Source organism: Grammomys surdaster, unplaced genomic scaffold (genome assembly GCF_004785775.1).
Source record: "Grammomys surdaster isolate TR1022 unplaced genomic scaffold, NIH_TR_1.0 183, whole genome shotgun sequence".
Taxonomy (NCBI): Eukaryota; Metazoa; Chordata; class Mammalia; order Rodentia; family Muridae; genus Grammomys; species Grammomys surdaster.
Genome location: NW_021604628.1, coordinates 1320329 through 1339775, shown reverse-complemented (window position 1 = coordinate 1339775; position 19447 = coordinate 1320329). Strand labels below are relative to the sequence as shown.

At 44.0% G+C, this 19447-nt stretch overlaps 1 protein-coding gene and 1 pseudogene across 1 annotated transcript in view; both read right to left on the bottom strand.

The window, feature by feature from the left end:
• Zfand3 (zinc finger AN1-type containing 3) overlaps positions 1–19447 on the bottom strand; it is a 202048-nt gene that overhangs the window by 31833 nt on the left and 150768 nt on the right. The window lies entirely within an intron of this gene.
• LOC114621559 lies at positions 356–1660 on the bottom strand (annotated as a pseudogene).

The following is a 19447-nucleotide window of genomic DNA, read 5'->3' as shown; positions in this document are numbered from 1 at the left end:
CTCTGGAAAGGAAGAAGCCAAGGTTTCTCTATTCAAAGACGACATAATAGCATGCATAAATGATCCCAAAAATTCTCTCAGGGAACTCCTACTGCTGATAAACACCTTCAGCAAAGTGGCTAGAGACAAAATTAACTCAGAAATAAAGAAATAGAATGAAAGGAGGGAGGGAAGGAGGGGAAAAAGAAAAAGGAAAACAAACTATAAATGGGGAGAATTTTTTCTTAAAGCTTTTACTTCAAGACATCATGGAAAACACCTGACAGTACACACGGAGAGGAAATAATCACAGAACGAAATAACACACGAGCACCGATGCTTGCCGCTAATGCTGGAGCTGAACGTGACGCAGCAACTAGTATTCTTCTGCTCCTTCTTCACCCTCACCTTCAACAGAACCCACACCAACCTCCTCATACTCATTCTCTACGGCAGCCATGTCCTCACGGGCCTTAGAGAACTCCCCCTCCTTCATGCCCTCACCCACATACCAGTGCACAAATGTATGCTTGGCATACAACAGATCAGCCCAGGCCTCAGCAATGGCTGTGGTGTGGCTCAGCATGTACACAGCTCTCTGGACCTTGGCCAGGTCACCACCAGGTACCACAGTGGGAGGCTGGTAATTAATGCCAACCTTGAAGCCAGTGGGGTATCAGTCCACAAGCTGGGTGCTGTGCTTGGTCTTGGTGGTGGCAATGGCAGCATCGCTATCTTTGGGAACCCCATTACCATGGTACAGCAGGCAGCAAGCCATGATTTACCATGGCGAGGGGCACATTTCACCATCTGGTTAAATGGCTCAAAGCAGGCATTGGTGAGTTCTGCCTCAGAAACCTGCACATGGTAGGCTTTCTGAGTAGAGATGACAGGAGCATAAGTGGCCAGAGAGAAGTGGATGTGAGGGTTGGTCTGGAACTCTGTCAGATCAACATTAAGGGCCCCATCAAATCTGAGGGAAGCAGTGATGGAAGACACAACCAGGCGATGAAGGTTGGTAAAAGGTGGGCACTCAGTATTGAGGTTTGTAGGGCAGATATCAGAGATGACCTCATTGTCTACCATGAAGGCACAAGCAGAGTGCTCCAGGGGGGTAAGGATGGAATTGTAGGGTTCAACCATAGCAGTGGAAACCCAGGGGGAAGGGTTAATGGAGAGCTCTAGCTTAGATTTCTTTTGGTAATCAACAGAGACCTTCTCCACCAGCAAGGAGGTGAACCCAGAGCCAGTTCCCTTACCAAAGCTATAGAAAACCAAGAAGCTCTGAAGACCTGTGCAATGGTTAGCCAGTTTGCAAATTCTGTCCAATACAAGGCCAATGATCTCCTTGCCAATGGTATAATGGCTGTGGGCATATTTACTGGCAGCATCTTCTTGGCCTGTGATGAGCTACTTAGGGTGGAAGAGCTGGTGGCAGGTACCAGTGCAAACTTCATCAATAACTGTGGCTTCCAGGTCAACAAAAACTGCCCCAGGCACATGCTTGCCAGTGTCTGTCTCACTTAGGAAGGTGCTGAAGGAATCCTCTCTTCTCCCAATGTCTTGTCATTTGGTCTCTGGCCATCAGGATGGATGCTATGTTTCAGGCAGCAGAGCCCTAGCAGGCACTGCCAATGTGGATACTAGCCTAGCCAACATGGATAGAGATGCACTCATGCATGGTAGTTAGAAGTCAAAGAAGACACCAAGTCCAGTCACTGTTTCTGACAGCTAAGAGTCGAGGTAAGTAATGCACCAAGGTTGCAGATGTTTTAATTATGGCAAGCAAGGTCATTTGAAAAGGGATTGTGGGCAAGGCATTCCTAGAAACAATGTTTTTTCTAGAGATAATTCAAAAAGAAGGTCCCAGCCTTCTGGATGGAGTATGCAGAAGATGTAGCAAAGGCAGGCATTAGGCTAATGAATGCAGATCAACAAGGGACAGGCAAAATAACCCCGTCAGCATCAGAGAAACTCACCCACAGAGCAATTAAAAGATTTAATGCCTACTGATATAATCAAGGACAGAACAGCTTCACTAGGTAAAACAAAAAGTTCAGGAGAGATCAGAAAACAAGCATTTTGGCAAACTGCTGTCAATGATCAGAGATCAAAGCTAAAAATATAAATAAATGGCATTGAAACTAAAGGTATAACAGACACAGGAGCAGATGTAACAATAACAAATCTTAGGATCCAGATTGGCCTCTTCAGGAGATAAATACTACAAATTACGTATTTATTAGAAGTTACAGCTACTATCAAGATACCTGTACAACTAAAACTGGCAATGCTCCAGCATGTTTCTAGTAAAAGAAAACAGTTTCTTGCATATTATAACATAAAGCATATTACAGGCATACCACACAATTCTATAGGACAAGCAGTTATAGAAAGATCTAATCATACTTTAAAAGATACGTTTAATAAACAGACGGGGGTAATAAGGACCCTCAGAGACAGATCACATAGTGCTTTATTAACTTTAAATTCTTAAGTGCTAATAAGAAAGAAACAACAGCTATGGAGAGCCACTGGATAATAGAAAACACTGCTGAGTTAAATCATCCTGTATATTTTAAAGATATGTTGACCTCAGAATGGAACCTGGGCTATGTGTTATTCTAGAGAAGAGGTTCTGTCTTTGTTTCCACAGGAAAAGAAAGCTATGGATACCATCAGGACTGATAAAGATTAGATTCCAACCTGGATAAGGAAAGGCAACAGCTCATCAGACAGCCTGGCCATTCAGTCCAAACTAACTTGTGAAGACTAACAAAGGCCTCTCATCTAATCAGGCATGAAAAAATAAAAACAAAAAAATACTAATATTTTTGAATGATAATTTACCAAAGGCACATTTGCGTTACTGGCATGAAATGAAAACTGGGTATTTTTAAACCATGTGTCTTAATTTCATGTTAGAATATTAGACCATAAATAGTCACACGAGCCACGCCATCTTTGATATTACCTTTTGAGTTTTCTTCTGGGATAAAAAAAAAAAAAAAACATTTTTGTTGTTTTGGTGTTGATTGGTATGTTTGCACACTAGAAAAAAATCATAAGACATATTTATAGATTATTATAAAAACCTTCTACAGGGTTACTAGAAAGGCAGCTAATTTCCAAAGGTGACGGGAGCAGCTTTTGCAAATGCCAGTAAACTCATCTGTGCGCATGCAGCCCTGACCAATACTGAACCAAATGATACCCTTGTAGTGAGTTTGGCCTAATGCTGCTTGTACTGTATTAATTTGGGCCCCCAAAATTGTGTACACAAGCATCCATGTGTAAGACACTGAGGAATCCTACCCACGGTTGGTTCTGATTGGTAAATAAAGTTGCTGGAAGCCAATGGCTGGCCAGGACAGACGGAGATGTGAGTTTTAGGATTCCTGTGTAAGAGACAGGGAGGAAGGAGAGGAAGGAGAAGGAAAAGAGAGACACCGTGCCTGAGAAGGTGTGGGACCGAGAGCATACTTGCCATGTAGGAGCCAGGGGATATGGGCCCAAGAGGGCTGCCCAACTGGATCCAGGGCAGAAGGATGGTATATAGGTTTTAGTAAGTAATAGCTCAGGAATATCAGAGGGAAGTGGATTAGCCAAGTGGAAGTTAGAAAGTGGTCCAGCCTTGAGCTGTTTAAGGCATATCAAAATATAAAGGCCGTGTGTGTGTGTGTGTGTGTGTGTGTGTGTGTGTGTGTGTGTATTTCATTCAGAAACCTAGAACATTGATTGGGGCAGGTAGCGATGATCACAACCGCCAAGATCAATTTAAGTAGATTGAGTTGGGAACTGCTACATACCCTCATTATGGATGTCATATTTACTGGTAACTAGGGACTCTTCATAAAGCAAGAAGGGGTCCACCAACATTTGCTTTGTGGCTTCTATCGCAAATGCATTCCATGTTCAGAGAACAAATACTACTCTCTGCAAAACAAATCTGGACATCTGACAAGGCACGAAGAACTTACACTCAGTTACTGCCAATAACCCTATGGTCAGAAGGACGCCCCTTTCAATAATGAAAGGTATTACAGTGGAACTGGTACCTATTTAAATTCCTTCATGACCAAGATATGGTAGCAAGAGGGTCTGTGCCTTCTGCACTGAGGAAATAGCTCAAACTGTCTAAACTGTTCACTCCCCCCACTCCCTGCTGAACTGTGGGGACCAACAGAATGGTCACAGAATTTGGCTAATACATGGTTTACTGACGGTTTATCAACTACTGATAAAACCAAAACAAATAGAAAACTTGGCAACCTACAGACCAGGGGATGGAATGGCCAATACTGAGGAAGGACCACAGAATCAGTGTAGAACGTTGGCTGAAGAAGACGGTCAGCTGGTTGCTTTCTTCGCCTCTGTGAGTTAGCAGGCTTTCACCCCAGCATGTGACTCATAAGCACAGTAAAACTGAATGATTAAGATTTAGTTAAAATACAAAATTTGGCGCCCAACATGGGGTATGACCACATGAACAGAGAAATCACACCAGCTGCGGACAAATTAATAATAAGTCAGATTTGGAAAGATACTTGGGCAATCCTCAGAGTTAAATAATATTAAAAGAGAAAAATCTTTCCCATGTGAGTAATGGGAAATATAATATTGGGCATTAGGACTCCAAATAATGCTATTTTAGATGGCTTGAAAATAAAAGCACAAAATGAAAAAATAAATGACTTAATTGAGATAGACATAATACTGATTATAATTACTATCAGTCTGGTAATTCATATTTTATCCTTAATAGCCATAGTGGTTTTTGTGCCAAATATGAAAAGTGGATTGATAAGAAACAAGCCTTAGAAAGATTTATAGACGAAAATAAGAAAAATATTCAGACACAGGTGGAGGAATTTAGACAAGAACCTACCACACCACTGCATCAGGAAACCGAAGTGGCCCAAGGCTGTGAGAAGACCAACCTTAGTTTATCCCGTTGCTACGCAAGAACTACCAGTACACAATGGGCACCACCACAGTTAGAAGTGAAATGGAGTCCTATAGGTGTATAAGATGTGAAGTGATTTAAGGAAACAGTCATTTCATATGGCAGGCATTCACCCCATGTGAAGCAGATATTAAATTCATGGGCAACTCAGAGCAGATATATTCCCCCAAGACGGGAGAGATATGGGAACAGCAATAGTGGAAGGTGGTCCTCAGTTACAGTGGCCGACATGGAGGAATGAGGAAGCAAGCCCCATAGAACAGTGACATCGGGCCAGAGGTATTACTGTTTCCCGGGGTCAGTAGCTAGGTGAAGGACAATACACTGAGTTACAAATCCAGCTTCACTTTGATGATCACACCTTGGCACTATGTCATTTAGCAGCTTTGCATGTTTGGAACAAGGTTTATGAATCAGGAAAGAAGGCTGAATCATTTACTAAAATTATACAAGGTCCAAAAGAAGCCCTCACTGATTTTTTGCAAAGCATGTCTTGAGCTGTAAATAGAATAGTATCAGATTCAGTAGTTAGACAAATAGTAATCAAATTTTTAGCTTTTGAAAATGCTAATTCAAAATGCAAAAGGATGATTAGACCTTTAAAGGCAAGATCAGCACCAATATATGAATGGATTAGAAATACAGCTGATATTGGATCTTATGTTTATGATGCTACTCTGATAGAAGTAATTTGTAAGTTTTTTAAAAAAACCCAAAATGTTCAACTTTTTATGTTGCTTTTTTCTTGTCTATTTATTTATTTATTTATTCATTCATTCATTCATTCATTCATTCATTCACTTTACATCCTGATCACAGACCCTCTTCCACATTGAGAGGAAGTAAGAAGATGAGTCTTGTCAGTTACAAAACTACCTGTCCAGGTCAGGCTGGAAGTGGGACGTTAAACACCTGTCAATTCAGTGGCTACTGCATACATCTCCCCCCAACCATCTATCTTTTAAAAGCCACCATATATGTTAGACATGTAATTCAAACTATGATGTAGTAACATTATCTTTGGAGAAGAGTTCACAGTTTTCTAGGGAAAAAAAAAAAGCAGCAGCCACCAGTACACTTTCCATCAAGTGAGCAAGTGCCCACACTCAAAGTAAAAGCCATCAAGATCGTGTTACAGCCTCTGCCCTCACGGGAAGTAACAGGAAGCGGACGCATGGAGCTGACGTCCTCCTTCTAGCTCACACACGCAGACATTTTTAGTAAGTTCTGAAAGGGCAGAGCAATGTGGGAAATGCATGACAGGTAACTCATTCCAGTCTGGGGGGCTAATAGAGATGTGGTTATTTAAAATTCTGAGTTGTGGGTCTGCTATTTGGGAATGGCGTTCTGAAGCTCTGTGGGTGGAAACTGGTAATGAAACAGAGAACTCAGAACGGCAGGGAGCATAAGGGCCTATCAGCTTTTATATCAGAGCATGTGCATGTACACCAGAAATAATTATACGTATAGAGTGGGAGGCTGGCTAACGGAGTCCACAGAGCACGTGGCTGCTCAGGTAACTAATCACAAGATGAGGCCCCCACCACAGCACTGCCTCCAAGGTTAAACCTTCTGATTTTTATTCATAAACAGGTGAATTTATTGGCTAAAGTTCTCGAGTTGTTGGTTTAAATGCAAGTCTTCTTTTAAACCATAATTTTAGCCACATACACACAAAAAACAAGTATCCCTCCATGGGCCCTAGACGTGATGAATTCCATAATAAAAGAGAAATATGCAATTATAAATTTAAAAATAGAGAACTTGAGAAATAAGGCATATTTTAAAAGGTAAACTTGTAAAATCTCTGAAAAGATTGCTTTTCGCACGCACGCACGCAGTAAAATTAACTTGAAAATAAGAACTAGAACAAAAGCATAAGAGAACAAAGCCAAAAGAGAATGAGGGATACAGGTCAGCAGCAGAGCCCCTGATGGGGTGGAGTGACCCTAGCACAGGCAGGGGTGACAATGATACAGCCAAGCTATCTTCTGGTTCCTTCTCAGATGGAACTTAAAAATGCATTTAAAAAAAAAAATCCATGAAGAATGAATCTACTTCAATAAAATAATTGTATGTGTTTAACATATTCAAAAGGCACGGGACTTGTGAGGATCTGTGAGTGCAAGCCTGCTGTCTGTGTACAGGTGCCCACAGAGACCAGAAAGGGAGCCATGGGCAGAGGGGAGCTCCTGGACGTGACCCTCTGGAAGAGCAGCAAGTGCTTTCACCACTCGGCCATCGCTTCAGCCTCATGTTCTCAGTACATTATGGAGGAAAGGAAGCTGACCCTGGTGGCTATGAGCCACTGTGACCACAGAAGATCCCAAAGCTAGACTCAGAAAAAGCAGGAACAGGAGGAAGAGAGAGAACCAGGGCAGAGTGCCAGGGAACCACACGAAGTACTGTTTACAAGCTCTGGGCTGGCAGCAGGCCACTGCCTGATGAAAGCACTGGTCAGGCCTTCTCTAAAGGAGATGAACAGGCTGACTGAACAGACAATCACGTCCACAGTCTCTGAGACTCAAGGTTTCTACCATAATGTGAACACCTGACACACAGTTCTCAACTGGCTTAAAGCCCATTCTGCTAGTCAAGGTACCTACCCTACTCCATCCCATGGACAGCCTCCACTAAAAGTCCATTCAAGAGATAGGGTAGAAGGAACCCATGCTGGGATAAAACCCCAACGACTGAAAGATAAACAACACAAGTACCCAGACAGTGAGGAGATACAACACACTGAGAATGGAGTTAAGAGAAAGGTCATCGGTCAGCCATTCTAACATCTAAATGTGAGTACCAGAAAGAGAGGAGCAAGCTGAGGTACAGGACCACCAAAAGCTTGCTGGTGTGGAAGGGTCACACTGACTTCAGGTGCCTAGCAAGCTCTCAGCATCTTGAATGAAACAAAGGACAGCCACCAGGCAGCTCATGACAAATCCTATGGCACCAAAGACTAAAAGCAGGATTCGGAGTATTCTAAGGGTGACAGACTTCTAGACACACTACTTAGAAAAGTTAAAACCAGTGATATCTTACTTCTCAGTAATAACACAAAATGCCAGAGAGCAAGGAGGCAATGCCTTCCTGGGGGAACTCTTCCCAAACTCCGTGGAGTGGCCGCAGCAGTGAGGACATCTGCCAGTCTTCTCTGCTACTAACCCTTGCTGGTGTCCTTGGGCAGAGGAGGGGAGGATGGAGGGCAAGGGCAAGGAAAGCGGCTCTGGGGCAACACACTGGCTTAAAGAATAGCTACATCCAGACAATGATTACAGGACAGGAGCCAGAGCCAGGGCTTTGAGTCGGCTGCCCCAACATCTACGCCATCTGTGAACTACTGGAGCAGGGGGCTGGCCCTGCTGAACCAAGGCTGCAGGATCTCCATGACAGAGAAACAGCAGAATATCTGAGAAGAGTCCTAGTGAAGACTCAGTATTGATAAGAGTAGCACAAGTCAGAGGCCATGAACCAGAGCAATGACTCACTACAAAGAACATTTATTTGTAAAGAAAGCTGTGTGGACAAAAGGGTACACAGTGTGACACACTGACATATCACAGCTTCAATGATGACATGTTTATTTTTCCTTTTCTGTTTTTTTTTTTTTTTGGCTGTTCTTTTTATTTTTGTTTTACTTCTTGAGGGAGGAGATTGCAAGGGTGGAGGGCAGATATGGAGGGATGGGAACTGGGGTGCATGATGTCAAATTCACAAATAAGATAGGATGCTCCAGAAGGAGGTTTTAGACAGAAGGTATAAACAGATTTAAGAGAAATCTGGCATGGCTTCTGAGCAACTGAAGGAACATAACAACCAAGGCAATATTAGGTAAAATATTCTCTTTCAAATGTACAGGCACTATAATAACAGACCTACAGAAAATGAAAATATTCTTAGTAGACATAACCTGGTGGCTTGGCAGAAGCATTCAGAGTGACATCCATGCATATTTCCTATTTACTGGATGTTTTGTTTTATAAAGAACCCATGATAAATAATATAGAAACCTTGCTTGTGGATTTGTGTTCTAGAGCTGGACATGCTCTCTCGCTCTCTCTCTCTCTCTCTCTCTCTCTCTCTCTCTCTCTCTCTCTCTCTCTTTCTCTCTCTCTCTCACACACACACACACACACACACACACACACACACACACACACACACACGGGGTGGGGCATGCACATGCACGAGAAAAATAAACAGTTAATTGCAGGGACCACGGCTTCTCTAATCAGAAGCAGGATGGGATGGTGCTGAACTTACAGATGACTGAATGGAGAAGGAGGGGAGGGAGAGGACGGGGCGGTATAAGCACCAAGATGAGGAACAGTGTGAGCAGGGATGGATGAGGCACCTCTCCCATGGTTGTAAGGTCCCCTACCTATGAAGTACTAACACACAAGTGTCCAGGAGAGGCTAGCTGTTCGTGTGGACTGCTACACACTCTCCTAAGACACCTGAGGGCATGGCATGCCACCTACCATGTCTAACACGATGAACTTGAATGTTTCTGATTAAAAACACGGGTGTGCACCCACAATTCTCTCTGTTCTTTCCTCTGAGAAAACACTACTTTGGTTTACATACACTTACACCACTGTATTACAGTCTGGACTAGCTACTACTTGGAAATGTTTTCCCCCATAGCTACTTGGAGCTGATAGTTCTTTCTGTCTTTAGTCAGAAAAGAATGTTCCTGGACAAGCTTTGGCTTCCCACCACACCATACAGACTTCTTTCTGTCAGTCCAGCCAGTGGTCTGTGAGCCGTACCACCAGCTTCCCCCAGTTTCCCACCTCCTGACTGTTCTTGTACACCTTTCATAGTCCTGAAGGGAGCCTGTTCCTCCCTCTGTCTTCTTTAATCCACTTGACACTGTGTCCTTAGCTCCTTGTTCCTCTGTATTCATTCCCTTAACAATTTGAATAGCTTTAATTTTGGTTCTAGACTGGCAATTCCTCAAACAGGCCAATACTTCTAATTTTCTTTAGGACTATCTACAACATTGGTTCTTTATCTTCCTAACACCATGACCCTTTAATACAGTTCCTCATGTTGTGGTGGCCCCAAACCATAAACTTATTTTGCTGCCACTTCGTAACTGTAATGTTGCTACTGCTCGGACTCATAATGTAAATACCTGCTATGCAGGGTGCCTGACACGCAACTCTCATGCGGCCGCAGCCCCCAGGCTGAAAGCCTCGGATCCACACGGTGTGAATTGTAGCTATCGAAACTGGAAAGCAATGCCAGCAGTAAGGCTCCCTTTGCACTCCTGCCGCCATCAGCCCCATCTTTCCTGGGATCCTGGGTTCATGCGTCATGTTCTTTATTCAGAAATTCTTACCAATCTTGTCAGTTACTCATTTAAACACCATTCTCAGATCAATCTCTCTTCATTCTACTGGTCAGTACTCACAAAATGTCTAATAAATCAGTACCAACTGATGTGGGGTTTTTGTTTTGTTTTGTTTTGTTTTTTTGAGACAGGGTTTCTCTGTGTAGTCCTGGCTGGCCTTGAACTCACAGAAATCCACCTGCCTCTACCTTCCAAGTGCTGGGATTAAAAGGTGTGCGCATCCACCTCCAGCTTCGACTCTTACTTTGTACAGAAAAGGGAAATCTATCTACATTTGCCCAATGGAAAAGTACTTACAGACTAAAGGACCCACCTATAACATTGCTTAGTTTGTCTGGCTTCTAACAATAGGATTATCATATATCAGGTATCTTTAAAATAAACTACCTACTCCATGGGCTATGGCATCCAAGAAAAATGATTAATGACAATGTCTCCCTTCAGTCTGTATTTTATTTAACAAGACTAGAAATTCTCCAACAGCAAGAAGATCCCTGATTATGACAAAGAGCTGAACAAGCAGAACATCTGTACTCGGGGATGAAGCTAGGCTGCCTTTCTGAAGAGCTGTGTGAGCTCTGTCCGGCTTCTGTGGCTGGGGGACACTCAGGGCTGAGCACTGCTATCCTGTCTCAATGTCCCAAGCGCTAGCTGTTCTCACAGCACTCACACACGATGCTGTGCCTCAAGTTTTCTAGTCACACAAAATACAATCCTGCTGCTGGACGCCAACTCCACATTCCAGCACCCTCTGTCATGCCTGATGAGTCTGGATTTCCTAGGAAGGGTCACCTCTTTAAAGATCACCTCATGCTATGCCCGCTCCTGTGGCTGGCATAACCTCTGTCCTCGCTCAAAAACCATCTCATTTTATGTGTATCTATGTGCACACACACACGACACCTGAGTATATGCCTGTACACCACATCTGTGCAGGAGCCAAAACAGGAGTTAAAGGTGACTGTGAGGTTCCCAATGTGGCTGCTGGGAACCAAACCCAGGCCTTCCGCAAAGCCAGCCAGAGCTCTTACCACTGAGCCATCTCTCTAGCCTTGGTCTTTACTTTTTGAAATAAACCTAAATTACGTCTGCTGCTCTCTAAAGCTGGAATTAGTTGTATGTTTCTGAATTTAACCTGTTTCTTTGTGGTTGAATTCCTAACGGCAAGCAATGCATGCTGCATTCACTTCTTTTGAATGGTGCAGATTCAACTACAGGACTCTGTCATGGTGGTTGTTTAATACAGTGCCAGACTGGCCAACCCGGCTAGACTCATACCTGATCCTTTCTATATTCCACAGAAACCTCCACTTCTGAGGATGTCCTCTACAACTGTCACGGTAAGCAATGCAGTAAGATTATAGTGTGACTCGCCCAAGATTATCAAGTATTTCCAAAGGCATTTATCTCATGAGACTGACACTTTAGAAGCAAATGCAGGCATGAGGAGTACGAGCCAGCCCACCTGCTAGTAAGAGAGGCAACGGACTGTCTCCTTTCAGATGGATGAGCAAGCAGGAAAACAGATAACACAACTTGTCTTGAAAGCAAGCAGCAAGATGAGGCACTAAAGCCCATCAGCATACATCACCCTCTCATGGCCCCGTGTCATCCCTGCCTCTATTAGCCGCTGCCGCACCAGTGCAAGTCCCACACACTTTATCCTGTTTATAATTGCTGATGAGCAGTAATAAGGCCTCTGTGCCTCAGCTCTGTCCGTTCCACTCCGGCACCCACCTATTAGGTAATAACTTTTATTTACAGCCTTGCTTGATACGCTGTTCTATTAGTACAGCCAGAAACCGAGTAGGGGAAAAAAGTCTCCTTAATGGGCAGTATCACTGCCAGGTGCTCAAGATTTATACCTCGGCTTTGTGGCTGGTCTATGGGGTTCACTGTGGTGGGACTGCATTGGGCGCAAGGCTCCACTGCTATCCCCAATGCCTGCTCCAAGTTCACACACCTAAGGAGCAGCACTTGAACAGCACTGCCTAGACCTAGCCACCTAAGGAACACAAAAGCATCCAGGAGGAACATGGGGGTAAATTTCTCTGCACCATTCGGAAATGGTGTAGGCTCAGACATCTTGTCCCAATGGAGCAACAGAACAGCTAATTAATGGGTGTTTGGGCCTCTTTCTCCTTGGTAAGAGCGCAAGCTATGATAAAATAAACAACCATAAAAATAAAAGCAAAAATGTTCTATGTGTGTTCACAAATCTAAGCAAACTAAATTTGCTCAAAGCACATAGACAGAAAAGGTTTAAACCCAAGGACCGAGTCTGTCCTTCATCCACCCCACATCCCATACTGATCTAAAACAGCAGCAAGCCACGTCACATGCCCTGGTACAGCACAGACACAAGTGACTGGTGGCAAGGGGACACTGTTAAAAACAAGGAAGCGTTCTCCTGCTTTTCCTGAAACCTATGCACATTCGGGGTTTTAAACTGAAGTGCCTAGAACAAGTTATCCACATAGCTAGTGCCTTAGTGAGCCCCTGCTTCGTTATCTAACACAAGCAAGTGAGAGTCACTATTAATAATAACAAGAAAAATAAAAACCAGTAACAGCCAACACAAAATAAAGCATAGGCCATTTCCCCTTACCTCCTCAACTGTCAAACCCACCCTGGCAGGAATCAGCCACCATGACACATCACAGACTACAGTGGGAAATACTTATTTAATTGGGCAGAACAGGATGGTGGTGCCTTTTCAATTAAAACATCTGCAGCTTTGTCAAATGTTTTATATTCTTTTTGCCCCCCAACTCCAAGATCAAATGAACCTCTTAAGACCTAAAATGATGAATTAACAAGGTAAAAGATTTTTTAATACTTTTTTCCTTGCCATGGCAGATTTACTGTTTTGATCTTTCTTCAATGGTTACATTAAATGCAAATAAAAAAAGAAAGGTTTATATCTTCCCTAATATTCTACTGATGGAAACTCACATACTACATAAGTAGGTCAAATTTCTCATTTTCTGCCTCAAATGCTGAGACTGCAGACCTGAGGACGAACTCTGTCTAGAAGACCAACGAGGAAGAACCGTGAGTTACAGGAAGAGGAAGAAGGGGAGGGGAAGGAAGGACAGGAGAGAACTGAGGGGAGGAGACAGGTGTTTGTTTGTTTGTTTGTTTTTCGCAGAGCCACCCCCATGGTGAGTACTACTGACCACTACAGCTTGATCCGATTACTCGGGACTTCAGGACTCGATCTGGGACATTTCGGATTGAAATATTTTCATGAATACCAACTCTGGAGTTAATCCACACAACTGCAGGGACTGTCAGATGTGCAAGCCACCTCTGACTTAATACAACCACCTTTTAGGTTCTAAATCCGCTGGAAAGATTTTACAGAACCTCTTGGTAACCGACAGGAAGGAAGCCTTCCTGTAACTGGCTTCTGAATGCTGACGTAAAGGCCGGTTAGCACATCAGCCGTCTCTCACTCCCAGGTGGACGTCTGTAGGCCATGCTATGACTAATAACTAATGTCATAGGGCCAGCTCACCAGGAGATGCTGCCCTTGGACAGATGGTCCTGGATGGTGTAAGAAAGTACTGCAAGGAGCAAGCCAGTAAACAGCACTCCTTCACGGCCTCTGCTCTAGCTCCTGCCCTGACTTTCCTCAGAGGTGGAGGCTGACCAGAAAGCTTAAGATGAAATAAATCCCCTTTCCTCCCCAAGTTACTCGTACCACAGTGATGAAAACCCTAAGACAATGTCCACTACAACTGCAATTTTGAAATTCATCAGTAACAAACCCCAGGAAAAGAACATTTCTTTTGCTGCAACTGCAAATAATCTTTAAGGAAGCCTAACAAAAAGCCAGATGTCCCCCCCTTTCCCACAAAACACTTTAAACGCCACCCCCCAAAGAAACGAATTTCTCTATGTAAGTCATACTGTGTAAGGATGCTGGCCGAAGCCCCAACCACCACGCTCATGCTTGTGGGATCATGTGATTAAAAAGATGAAGGATGAAAGCAATCCTTCTGGCGGCTTGTTGCCAAGGAAGCAGGCTCTCCCTCACAGTATATTTGATCTTGGCAGAAAGGTTCTGAGATTAACAAGGGAACATGTGCAAAACAGTCCGAGCTCTCCGAAGAAATGTGAGCTCTGCTGTCATCTGTAGGTGTGAGTGCTTTAACTCACGCCAAGGGGGCCCAGGACACACCGAGCATTTCTCAGCCCCCACTGACAGACATCTCAGCTTTCAACAAAGAGTGAATGGGGGGAAGACTGGGGATACCCACACAACCTTTCACTTTTTTTCTTGATTAAATACCAAAAACTATTGTGATGATGCTTATTTTTGCCTACCGAAGATCACAGTAAAGCCAACTATTAAAAATTCTGCACGGGTGGTCTGGGGAGATGGCTCAGCAGTTAAGAGCACTTGCTGCTCTTACAGAGGACCTCGATTTGGTTACCACTCACAACCCTCTGTAACTCCAGTTCCAGAGGATAGGCTATCCTTTCCTGGGCTCCTTGGGCACTAGGCAAGCATGTGGTGCGTATCTATACAGGCAACAGACTTACACAGAAAATAAAAAATAAATCTTAAAAAAAAAAATTCTGCATGCCTAAGGGGCAGCATCAGAAAGTCTCTGTACATAGCTCACCATGAACACAGCTCAGCAACAGAACTAGCCTTCCGTTTGCCACTCGGTCTCCTGTGAGCAGCCTGCGTCTTACAGCTACTACAGACCACTACACTGGGGCCTCTGCCCTCTTCTCCCCTCCTTCTCGCTGTCCATCCCTCTTTCTTGTAGTGATGGCTGCAAGGCAGGCCACTTTGACACCACCACCATCACTACCACACCTACTATCCACCCACGTTATGACATTACCCTCTAACCGATCCTAACAAAGACACCTGAAACACAAGCTGAGATGTCAACCATTCACGTCTTTACTAAGACCAACAGCAACAGATCTAAAGTGGACCTTTACATCCAAGCAAAAAGAAAACACTTTTTATTGTACATTCTTACCTAAAAAAATGTTCATACGCCTTTATATTTTACATGTATATAGATATATCTGGCTTATAAATTATATATATGGATGTGTGTGTGTGTGTGTAAAAGAGACAAAGAGAGAAAAAATAAACATGAATTTTAAAAGGCTTACTAGTTCTTTACTAGTGTTCCTCAGCTCTCACAAACTACCCATGTCCCCTTCTTCACTCTATGTCCCTGTTCACAGACTACACCCGTGTGTGTCCTTATTCACAAACTCCATGTCCACATCCACAGACTACACTTGTCATTCAGATACCACTGACTTAAAGAATCACTGTATTCCAGCTGAACATCCTTTTGAAGGGTCTCAACGTATAGCCCAGACTGCCATCAAACTTCAGGAGAGCCGCATGACCACATGTTAAGTGTTGTTTTACAGTGGGCACCATACCCAGCAAAGGAGTCTTTTCTAAGGTCATTACAAATGCAACCCTGAGGCTAGCTTAGCTGTGCCAACTGAATCTCGGGTCTCAAGCTACAGCTCTGAAGAAATAGCGCCACCCGTGCATGCTTACTCCCCTCGTGTGCCAGCATCAACTATCTGGGATATCCTCAGGAGACACACCACAGAGCGCAGAAGCATGGACCCTGTTCTTAACGACCTAAATATAAAGACTAAAAGGATAGCCTAGTCATATCGCAAAAGCATGATTCAGAAGCAAAATTATCAGAACCACCACCATAGGCAACACACTGATTAAAAGACAAAGAAAGGAAACAGATGGACAGCATCAACTGCAGTTTTCAGAGCAAACTCTTAACTTATCTCTCCAAGTCCAGAAGCCTTCTCCTCCAAAGCCGGACCCAGCCGGTGAGTCTGGCTAGCCACAACCGCCTCCTGCAGCACAGAATAAACTTCTCGAAAGCACAGCAGGGTGAACAGACTTAACACCCTTAATGCCCATGCTGACAAGCCTCAACTTTTACTTCAGCTTTTTAGGAGATGCTCTGAACACTGCATTAACTTCTCTTCTATACCAGAAAGTCTCAATCATTTTCTAGCTAAGTCATCCATTTACCTATATAGAGGCTTAGAAAGGTCTGAGAACTCAACTGTCTTTTATCATTCACATACCTGAAAATATTATACTCAGTTCCCAGTATGATAACTGCCATGCAGAAAAAAAAGCTGGCCAACATATACAGTTAAGGAAGCTGGGCATGACACTGAGTACTGACAGTTCTAGTTAACTACTCCTTCTTAAAATATCTACCATACCATCTAATGAGTGTCACAGTACACATAACAAATTAATGTTACAGTTTCAATATGAAAGACCCCCAGTGTTCATGCTCTGAAGGGTTGCCCCCAGTTGGAAGCCATTTTGGAGTCTATGGAGTCTTCGGGATTCGGAGCTTGACTGATGGAGGAAGCAGGTCACATCTCCAGGCTCCTGATCCAGCACATGTGAGCAGCAGCCGCCACGGGAGACTGACACTTATAAAACAGTGAGCCAGAATGAGCCTTCCCTCCCTTAACTTGTTCCCATTGGGCGTGTGCTCAGTGGTGAGAGATTAATGCAGAACAAGCAGCTGTGGGCTCTAGAATGGGCTGAATGAACCCTGCAGTGTGGCAGCTGAAGGGCCATGCTGGTGGAGTCTAAGACTAATGCACATATGGCAGTAAGGACTGAGCTCCTGGGACTTCAGATGGCAGCACTGACTGCAGGGAACTGGACTAGAAACATTCTGTCAAAGAACCTTGCCACATCTGCCTCGAGTCCTGAATATCCAAGACTGATTTAAAAATGAACCAATCGACAGATCAACTTATCTGGCACAGGTAACTTCGAGAGTGTGTACTCTTCACACTGTGGCATGGCCACTGCTCACTATGTTCAGAAGGTTTATAGTGAGTCATCAAGAGACAGACAAGACAAAGCAAAAGGCAGGAAGATGTGATAAAGGCACAGCCTGGCAAGAGAAAGAGCATGACACAGTTTAGAACTGGGGACCAACTGAGCTATGAAGGAGATTAACACCACCAAGTGGTGGTGTTGGTACAGCACTTAGGAAGCAGAGGCCAGCCTGGTCTACAGAGTTCCAAGGTGGTCAAGACTATAAAAAGAAACCTTGTCTCAACAGAACCCAAACCAAACCAAACCAAAGGGGGAAGGGGAAGGGGTTAAAACCATTAAAGAAAAAACCCTCACAACTATCAATGAGGCAATAGAAAAGGTGCCTTGAGGACAAGACTCCATTCATCAAAGGTTCCACCAGGAAAAAGGCAAACTCAAACTCTATAGAGACTGTCATTAGTATCTGAGTGCCTGAAGACTGAGCCTCTAAGGCCCCCTTTTGGAAAGGGCATGTAGGGTTCACCTAGCAGGCACAGACTATCAGCTGTGCTAAGAGGGGGACCTGCATCCTCTCAAGCTGACAGAGCCTGGCACCATCCATTGGTGTTGGGTTTTTTACAGGCACACAGAACTCAAGAGTTAGAGAGCGCTGGGAGCCTGAAGCAAGGGTTAAAGAAAAGCCACTAACAGACCCTCTGAGCTCAGGTAACCGGCAGCAGGGGCAGCTGGTAAGCAGGGAACCTGAGTCAGTTAAAGTAGGGAGGCTGGAGTCCTGGAGACGCCGGGGCATGAGCTGTCAAACAAAGCTGTAGCCACTGAAAGGAACTTGATCAAGGAAAAGGCTACAATGGGACTGCAACCGGAAGAGCTGCCCAAGTCTGCTGGAGCTCAGAAAATGCCACCCCAGCCCTGACTGGGGGACACAGAGCCAAAAGGTTTCCCTGCTAAGTTCTGGTCTTGCCAGACTTTCCCTGCTATCCCCCCCTCACCTCCCTTTAGGAAGAGGAGTACTTGGATACTGGAACTCTGTACTGTTTGGAGGAAGACAGTACTTTACAGGCACCACAGTTACAAGTCTGCCTTCTGTCTCAGATGGGATTTAAGGGGTTTGAACTGTATTGAGGCTGCTAAGACTGGGGATTCTTAGAGTTGGACTGAATACATGTTCGATTGTAGGTTGGTCATTTGTCTTTAGGAGTAAAAACAGAAGACTATGGCTTCAATCTGAAATGCGCCCCACAGACTCATGCTCTCATCGGTCTCCAGTGTTTGTGGTGTCTGAAAGCTGAGGTGGCGTCTTTAGAGCATGGAATGGCAGGAAACCACCACAAGCAGGCGGCCCTGGAAGATCCTGTGTAGGGCAGCAGGCTCTACCCCAACCTCACAGCCCCCATGCTGGAGCCCACTGAAATCTTTCTTCCCCCATTTTATTCTGGCCAGGTATTTTGATAACATTAAAAAATAACTACTACAGTTATAAATATCAACAACCAACTACTCAATATCTACTATGTGGGCTACACATAATCTTCGTCTTACACTGAACCTGTGAGAAAGCCGTATCATCCCACTTTATAGATGATAAACAAATTTGAAAAGTCAACTTACGTTAAAACACACACACATACACACACATAAAGAAAAAAAAAACTGAAAACCAGACCAAGTTTTAGAAATAGCATTTATAAAGTGCATTACTAAACACTATTACCAAATCTGTGTTGTTTTTTCCAAATTTTAATCAAGCTTTCTTGACAAGCTTTTTTTTTTAATGACAAGCTTTCTTACTGTAAGTTAGATAGAAAAATGAAACAAAACAAAACAGCATACAATGAAAATGTGCCATGCAATGTGTACTACAACACAGACTGGAGCATCTGCAAGACTGACATTCGAGTTCTGTCACACTGCTCTGTTCTGGGCACCCACCATCATTTTCATAATGAGAACCACCTTCAGAGCTAGTCTCCCAGCCTCCTCCCAATGGACACAATGGAGCTGGCCTCATTCCAAGGCAACTGCTCTGTGCCTCAATCAGGGAGAGGAATGCCCTAACCTGGTAGAGCCTGACTGCACACGAGTAATGAGAGCATGCCAGGACAGCTACACACACCTGTGCCTGCCTCAAAGATGGCCGGAGTTCTGCACCTGGATGTCACTCTGGTCTCAACACAGACAGTGTGGGTAATGTCCTCACCAACTGTATTCACACAGACAGTGTAGGTAATGTCCTCACCAACTGTATTCACACAGACACTGTGGGTAATTTCCTCACCAACTGTATTCACACAGACAGTGTGGGTAATGT